The sequence below is a fragment of the Triticum aestivum genome, chromosome 7D (assembly GCF_018294505.1).
Source record: "Triticum aestivum cultivar Chinese Spring chromosome 7D, IWGSC CS RefSeq v2.1, whole genome shotgun sequence".
NCBI classification, from domain to species: domain Eukaryota; kingdom Viridiplantae; phylum Streptophyta; class Magnoliopsida; order Poales; family Poaceae; genus Triticum; species Triticum aestivum.
The window spans coordinates 123,982,918-123,992,391 of NC_057814.1; positions in this window are offsets into that span (position 1 = coordinate 123,982,918).

A 9,474-nucleotide genomic window follows, 5' to 3' on the forward strand; every position below is an offset into this window, starting at 1 on the left:
AATCCACCAAGTGGACCTCGGCCGAAATGGTGAACACACCGGCCGGGTTCGGGCCCGTAAAAGCTTCGACAAATCAGTAGAGGTTTTATATTCAAATATGATTTTTTTTCTAGGTTATTCATTTGCTTTGTAGGATTAGAGCTTGCAATTTTCTCATTCATATAATAAGGAAAACACTCGCCTTCAGCCGGCGGATCGCACCCGGGTGTCCGCCGTCTCATATGTGCGGCACGTGTCCTGCGCGGCTCATCTAGAATTATCTCTTGTGTTTTTGTAACTGAGCTCTGGTTGCAGGATCTAGATCCTTAGGGTTTTTGCTCGCGCAGTCGAGGTACCCGCCGCCGCTCCCTATCTTCCTCTCGCTCCACTCGCCGCGCCGCCGCATCTAACGGCACCGCCCTCTTGTTGCAATTTGGAAGCCACCGTCGCTGTCGAGTTGTGCATCGCCGCCACCGCCTGGATCTGCTCGTCACCAACCCTTCTTTGCACCTCGCCGTTCGTCCCATGTCGCCGGCATGTGTGCTGCTGCCGATTACCAGTTCACCGCCTCTGCCTGGAAAAAAGAATTCTGCAACATCACCTTTGTTGCAAAAATGTTTCTGCAACAAGAACTATGTTGCGAAAAATTCTGCAACAAGTCCTCTGTTGCAAAAAAAACTTGTGGCAAAATATTTCTGTTACAAGGCTTCTGTTGCAAAAAAAAATTACAACATCACCTCTGTTGCAAAAGTTTATACAACACGACATATGTTAGAAATGTTTCTGCAACACCGCTCTTGTTGCAAGAGAGGTGACGCACATGGATGAGTAGATCGGACGGCTCCCCGCATAAATCCAACGGCCAGCCAGGCAGCGGATGTTTTATAGTTATCCACCGGCTGACGCGCCCCCATATAATAAAGGGTTGGGCATTATTTATTTACTAGTACAAATGCCCGAGCATTGCACCGGGTGAAAAAAAGGCGCACAGTCTGCTTTATGCGCCATTTTTTATATCCAATTTTAATAAACATTAATAATAAGGTTACACTGATTATTGCTTTTTGTAGAATGAAGTTTGGACATGAAGAAGCAACTTAGCATTCTTTGTCTGATGGAAGAGTAGTTTTGGATGGAATAGTATTCCATCAGTTTTTTTCTTTGAGAAAATGCGAAAATTTCCTTATTTTTAATAAAATTCACAAAAATTGGGACACTTTTAAGGAAAGCTAACGTTTTTATGGAAATTGGAGCATTTTTGTAGGAACTTTTTTTTTGAACAGATGTCTTTTTTTGAAAAAGAAATTTTTATTATTTTAAGTTTTTTATACTTTAAAATGAAAAAAATAGAAAAATGGAACTTTTTTGGGAATTTTGAACCTTTTTAAAAGTGTGAGCATTTTTCTTTAAGTGTAAACATATGTAAAACTGTGAACATTTTTAAACTATTTTACTATGTCGAATTTTTCTCCAGATAGTTGGTTGTTTGCTTGAGAAGAGTTTATCCTTTTTCTTAAAAAAATTTGCTAGTAAACATACCCATGCATTATAATGGGAAAAGAAAATATCAAACGTATTTAAATACCCAACAACGACATCACAACCTATACGGCGTTGGCATCGACGAGCGCAAATCCCCCCTCTGATCAACCTCCCGCTCGATATCGCCTGAGCAGCCATGTTGTGCGTAAACGTGTTTGCCATGCGAGCTCTACCCCAACCTTTTCATCTAGCCTCTCGTGTCGCTCCTCCATGCCGCATTGCTGTCAGCACGTATGCTTCCTCGGTTGTTGCTTCGTGTGGATTGCTGTCTCATCAAACTTGATATTGTACTGTTTGGTTCAACTCCACAATCTTTTGTGTGTTCGTACTGCTCGCGGAGCGTTGAGGGGTGGCTAATATTTTCCATGCTAGATGTGTTATTCTCACGATGAGTGTTTATTCACTTGTCATTGCACGAGAGTAAGGCAAAGGTATTAGGGATGCCTAGTCCTGAAATGAAAAATGAATTTACTTTATGTTGTCAAATAATAAATTTCTTGGAAACTGTTGGTATGAAAGGAAACCGTGGATACGGCTAGCCATGGAAAGTGAAAGTATGGTGGAAAAAGGAATAAACTTTATTTCTATTTGAGAACCGTCTATGATATATCTAGCATGGAAAGTGTTGGGAACTCTAAGTCGTTTTCGTTGGTGGGAAAGGCACACCTCCCAAAATGTTTTTATCTCTAAGTTTTTCGCTTTGAGCTCTGGCACCTCTACAAATCCCTACTTCCCTCTGCGAAGGGCCTTTCTTTTACTTATGCAATTTTTATTTTTGAGGGCCTGTTCGGTAACGCTTTGGCAACCAGCTTCTCCAACTCCATGATTGAAGCTGAGCCGAACGCTTTGACTCTGCGAAGTTTGAAATTGAGAAGCCAGCTGCCAGCCTAGTGTAAAAACGGAGGAAGTTGGGAAGCTGGCCTTTCCCAGCTCTGAAAATTAAAGAAGCAAGAGTTGAGACATATTACGATCAGATGCCACCGCTAAGTGAGTCTGTAGCGTACCGGTTCGCTCATTCTTTCTCTCTCTCCTGATATGTTTCTCTCCTACATGACCAGATGCACGGGAAGATGTCACGGGCAGCGAACGGGCTCAAAGCCTAGTCTATTTTCCCCAAGCCAGACTGGGCCACATGCGCTTAAACGGGCCGAAGGCCTGGTATAGCGACCAAATCAAGAAGCTGGTGTGTCGAACGTATCCGAACGATTTTCCAGTCGCTACGTGAAGCGAGAAGCCACGGGAGAAGCCAGATTTGGGAAGTTTTTGAGAAGTTGGGAAGTTTTTGAATTTGAGTCTCCATCTTCTCTTATAAAAGCACCAACTATGAGGCAATATGATCGTACTTGAGTATTGGGTGTAGTTAATATGCGAGTGTGTTTCATGAATGGATCAATGATTGAGCATAATGGATTAGGAATAACTTATTTTAGTGTTGATATTTTGAAAGACTTGGTTGCTTGTTGATATGCTTGAGTATTTAAGTTATCATGTCAAAACTAGACTATTGATTTGAACAATATAAAAGTCCAAATGTCCATGCTATAAAGAAAAGAATATGATATGACATGTTAGGCAGCATTCCACATCAAAAATTAAGTTTTTATCACTTACCTACTCGAGGACGAGTAGGAGTTAAGTTTGGGGATGCTGATACGTCTCCGACGTATCTATAATTTTTTTATTGTTCCATGTTGTTATATTATCAATCTTGGATGTTTTATAATAATTTTATAGTCATTTTATATCATTTTTTGGTACTAACCTATTGACATAGTGCCAACTGCCAGTTGTTGTTTTTTGCATGTTTTTTACATCACAGGAAATCAATACCAAACGGAGTCCAAATGCAACGAAACTTCACGATGAATTTTTATGGACCAGAAGACACCTAATGGGCGAAGGCTACGCCTGGGGGCTGCTCCGAGGGGAGCACAACCCACCAGGGCGCGCCAGGAGGCCCAGGCGCGCCCTGGTGGGTTGTGCCCACCTCGGGTGCCCCCCGGACCGCCTCTTTGCTCTATAAATACCCCAATATTCCAGAAACCCTAGGGGAGTCGACGAAAATCAATTCCAGCCGCCACAGAGTCCAGAACCACCAAATCACGGAGGGGTTCACCACTTCCATTGGTGCCTCTCCGATGATGCGTGAGTAGTTCTTTGTAGACCTTCGGGTCCGTAATTAGTAGATAGATGGCTTCCTCTCTCTCGCTGGATTCTCAATACAATGGTCTCTTGGAGATCCATATGATGTAACTCTTTTTGCGGTGTGTTTGTTGGGATCGGATGAACTTTGAGTTTATGATCAGATCTATCTTTTTATATTCATGAAAGTTATTTGAGTTTCTTTGATCTCTTATATGCATGATTTTTTTATAGTCTCGTATTTCTTCTCCGATATTTGGGTTTTGTTTGGCCAACTTGATCTATTTATCTTGCAATGGGAAGAGGTGCTTTGTAATGGGTTCGATCTTACGGTGCTTGATCCCAGTGACAGAAGGGGAACCGACACGTATGTATCGTTGCTACTAAGGATAAAACGATGGGGTCTATCTCTACGTAGATAGATCTTGTCTACATCATGTCATCGTTCTTATTGCATTAGTCCGCTTTTCCATGAACTTAATACACTAGATGCATGCTGGATAGCGGTCGATGTGTGGAGTAATAGTAGTAGATGCAGGCAGGAGTCGGTCTACTAATCTTGGACGTGATGCCTATATAATGATCATTGCCTGGATATCGTCATGATTATTTGATGTTCTATCAATTGCCCAACAGTAATTTGTTTACCCACCGTTTGCTATTTTTCTCGAGAGAAGCTACTAGTGAAACCTACGGCCCCCGGGTCTCTTTCTCATATTATTTGCCTTTGCGATCTATTTCCTTTGCTTTTATTTTCAAATCTACTAAACAAAAAATACAAAAATATCTTGCTGCAATTTATTCTTATTTATTTTATTTGGTGTTCGATCTATCAATCTACTACAATTTTCTCCCGCCCACATGCCAATTTCTGGCGCCGTTACCCGAAAGGGATTGACAACCCCTTTAACACGTCAGGTTGCGAGTGGCTATTATTTGTGTGCAGGTGTTGTTTACGTTGTGTTGCTTGGTTCTCCTACTAGTTCGATAACCTTGGTTTCTTCACTAAGGGAAATACCTACCGCTGCTGTGCTGCATCATCCCTTCCTCTTTGGGGAAATACCGACGTAGCTTCAAGCCGCATCAAAAGGAATTTCTGGCGCCGTTGCCGGGGAGGATCTTCAACATATACCAGGTTCCTAATCACAAATCTCATCTCCTCGCAATTTACATTATTTCCCATTTGCCTCTCGTTTTCCTCTCCCCCACTTCACAAAAATTTGCCGTTTTATTCGCCCCTCTTTTTCGTTCGCCGTTTTCTTGCCGAATCTGTTTTTGAGTGCAATCTTGTTGCGAAGTCACTGATGACCCACAAGTATAGGGGATCAATTGTAGCTCTTTTCGATAAGTAAGAGTGTCAAACTCAACGAGGAGCGGAAGGAAATGACAAGTGGTTTTCTATAAGGTAATGTCTGCTAATGACCCACAAGTATAGGGGGTCAATTGTAGTTCTTCTTTGATAAATAAGAGTGTCGACCCCAACGAGGATCTAAAGGCAGAACAAATATTCCCTCAAGTTCTATCGACCACCGATACAACTCTACACACACTTGACGTTTGCTTTACCGAAAACAAGTATGAAACTATTTTGTAGGTGTGATGCTAGAACTACTTTGCAAGAATAAAACTAGAAGTACTTTGCAAGATAATAAAAGTTAGGTGTTTAGAAAAAGCGTTTGTTTCAACAAGAAAGTTATTTGTCCCTAGGCAATCGATAACAAGTACCGGTAATCATTCTTGTAATTTTATATGAGGGAGAGGCATGAGCTAACATACTTTCTCTACTTGGATCATAATCACTTATAATTGGACCCCTAGCAAGCATCCACAACTACTAAAGATCATTAAGATCGTGAAACCCAACCATAGCATTAAGTATCAAGTCCTCTTTACTCCCATACGTCATACCCCACTTACTCGGATTTAAGCTTCCGTCACTCTTGAAACCCACCATAAGCGAACCATGAACATATTGCAACACCCTACAGCGGGGGCCCCTCATGTTTGCGCGAGAATGGAGGGCACCGTAGGACAGCACCATAAATAAAATATACAATCATACCAACCAAGATCACGATTAACCCACAAGACAAAACGGATCTACTCAAACATCATAGGATAACCATAGATCATTGGGAAATAATATATGGAGTTGAGCACCATGTTTAAGTAGATATTACAGCGGGGAGAAGGGGTGTTACACCGCTGCATAGAGGGAGAGAGAGTTGGTGTTGACGATAGCAAGATTGCTGATGTAGATCGCCGTCCCGATCGTTGACCCGGCGGCATTCTGGTGCCACCGGAAGAGAGGGGGAGAGAGCCCCCTCCTTCTTCTTCTTCCTTGGCCTCCCCCCTAGATGGGATGAGAGTTACCCCTCTGGTCCTTGGTCTCCATGGCGGCGGAGGGGTGGGAGCCCCTCCGAGATTGGATCTCCCTCTCTGTTCTCTCCCGTTTCGCGTTCCCAGATCTGGCCGAAAACTGTTTCTTATATTCCCGGAGATCCGTAACTCCGATTGCATTGAGATTTTAACACGATTTTTTTGCGGATATAAGCTTCCTTGCGCCCGAAGTAGAGCCCCAACCAACGTACGAGGTGAGCACAACCCACCACCATGCGCCTGGCTCGGGGATCGTGCCCTGGTGTCTTGTGGTGTGTGTGGGCCTGCGTTTGCGGTGATTCCAACTCCCAAAAATCACAAATATTCCAAAATAATTCTCTGTAAAATTTTATTGCATTTGGACTTCGTTTGATATGGATATTCCGCGATACAAAAAACATGCAAAAAACAGGAACTAGCACTGGGCACTGGATCAATAGGTTAGTTCAATAAATCATATAAAAAGTTGCCAAAAATATGTGAAAGTTGTATAATATTGGCATGAAACAATCAAAAATTATAGATACGACGGAGACGTATCAAAGGACAGGCCAAAACGGTCTCTTATGATAAGCAAAGCGTTCTTGAGGGTACATGGGAATTTCATCTAGTCACTTTCACCATGTTGGTTTGATTTGTGCTCGCTACTTTGATAATTTGATATGTGGGTGGACCGGTGCTTAGGTGCTGTTATTACTTGAACAAACCTCCTACTTATGATTAACCCTCCCGCAAGCATCCGCAACTACGAGAAAAGTATTAAGAATAAATTCTAACCATAGCATTGAACTTTTGGATCCAATCGGTCCCTTACGGAATAGCGCATAAACTGGGGTTTAAGCTTTTGTCACTCTCGCAACCCATCATCTAATTGCTACTCCATAATGCATTCCCTTAGGCCCAAATATGGTGAAGTGTCATGTAGTCAACGTTCACATGACACCGCTAAGGGAATCACGACATACATATTATCAAAATATCGAACACATATCAAGTTCACATGATTACTTGCAACATGATTTCTCCCGTGACCTCAAGAACAAAAGTAACAACTCACAAATGATAATCATGCTCATGATCGGAGGGGTATTAAACAACATAATGGATCTGAACATATAATCTTCCACCAAATAAACCACATAGTAATCAACTACAAGATGTAATCAACACTACTAGTCACCCACAAGCACCAATCTATAGTTCCGGTAACAAGATTGAACACAAGAGATGAACTAGGGTTTGAGATGAGATGGTGCTGTTGAAGATGTTGATGGAGGTTGCCCTCCCCAAGATGGGAGAGTTGTTGGTGATGATGATGACGATGATTTCCCCCTCTGGGAGGGAAGTTCCCCCGCCGGAATCGCTTCGCTGGAGGGCAGAAGTGCTCCTGCCCAAGTTCCGCCTCGAGACGGCGGCGCTCCGTCCCGAAAGTCATCTCCTTATTTTTTTTCTAGGTCAAAATGACCTATATACCAGAAGATGAGCACCGGAGGTGGGCCTGGGTGAGCACAACCCACCAGGGCGCGCCTGGGCTCCCTGGGGCATCCAGGTGGGTTGTGCCCACCTGGTGGGCCCCCTGGTAGTTATTTGCTCCAATATTCCTCAAATATTCCATAAAAAATCTCCGTGAAGTTTCAACTTGTTTGGAGTTGTGCAGAATAGGTGGCCTGACGTAGCTTTTCCAGGTCTAGATTTCCAGCTGCCGGAATTCTCCCTCTTGGTGTGTACCTTGCAAACTATGAGAGAAAAGGCATTAGAATTACTCCAAAAAGCATTATTATGGATAAAAACATCATAAATAACAGTAAGAAAACATGATGCAAAATGGACGTATCAGTCACCATGACTCAAGAGAACACCAAGTTGTGTGATTTCTCAAATACCAACAACAATGATTTTATTGGCACTCCGATTGCTCATCCCGCCACTAGTGCGGACTCTTTTGATATTAATACTACTTTGCTGAATCTTGTTATGAAAGATCAATTTTCCGGAATTCCTAATGAGGATGCCGCGCCCCATCTTAATACCTTCGCAGAATTATGCGACATGCAAAAGAAAAAAGATGTGGACAATGATGTTGTAAAGATGAAATTATTTCCATTTTCTTTGCGTGATTTTGCAAAAATTTGGTTCTCTTCTTTGCCTCGCAATAGTATCGATTCTTAGAATAAGTGCAAACATGCTTTTATCACTAAGTATTTTCCGCCCGCAAAAATTATTTCCCTTAGAACCCAGATCATGAATTTCAAGCAACTTGAACATGATCATGTTGCACAATCTTGGGAAAGGATGAAAATGATGCTAAGGAATTTCCCAACTCATGGGTTAAATCTTTGGATGATCATACAAAAATTTTATGCGGGGTTGAATTTTGTTTCTCGTAATCTTTTAGATTCCGCCGCGGGTGGTACTTTTATGTAAATTACTTTGGGTGAAGCCACCAAATTGCTTGATAACATCATGGCAAATTATTCACAATGGCATACCGAAAGAGCTCCTACTAGTAAAAAAGTTAATTCGGTTGAAGAAATTTCTTCTTTGAGTGAAAAAGTTGATGCTCTTATGAAATTGGTTGCTAGTAAAAGTGCTCCTATTGATTTCAATGATATGCCTTTGTCTACTTTCATTGAACAAAATAGTGATGCCATACATGTGAATTTTATCTCTCGGAATAATTTCAACAACAATGCTTGTAGAGGTAATTTTAATCCTAGGCCTTTTCCTAGTAATTCCTCTAATAATTATGGTAATTACTATGGAAATCAATCTTACAATAATAATAGGAACACCTCTGATATTGAGAATAATATTAAAGACTTTATCAACACGCAAAAAGTTTTCAACACTACTATAGAAGAAAAGTTGAATAAGATTGATGATTTGTCTAGAAGTGTTGATAGAATTTCTCATGATGTGGAAAATCTCAAGATGAAAATTTTTGTGCCTAAAGTTGATGAATCAATTAAAGATCTCTATGTTTCTATGGATGAAAGTAAGAAAAGAACCGCTATGCTTAGAGCTAAAAGGGAATTTTTAGAAAAAGCGTTTTCTAGTGATTACTTTCGTAAAAGTGATGAAGATCTTAAAATGATTGGTGTTTCTTCTATTGATTCCTTGTTTAGTAAAGTTAAGATTGATGAAAAAGGGACTGGAGAAGAGTCAACTTTAGTTAGAAGGCGTCTCGATAATTCGGAGGGTGAAAATCTTGTTGAGAAAATTGATGAAAGTGGGTTTGAAGAGGTCAAAACTTTAACTAGTGATGTGCCCACTCTTTTGGATTACAAAGACTTTAATTATGATAGTTGCTCTTTGATTGATTGTATTTATTTGTTGCAATCCATGATAAATTCACCCCATGCCTATGAACAAAACAAAGCTTTTACTAAACATATTGTTGATGCCATGATGAAAGCTTTTGAAGAAAAGTTG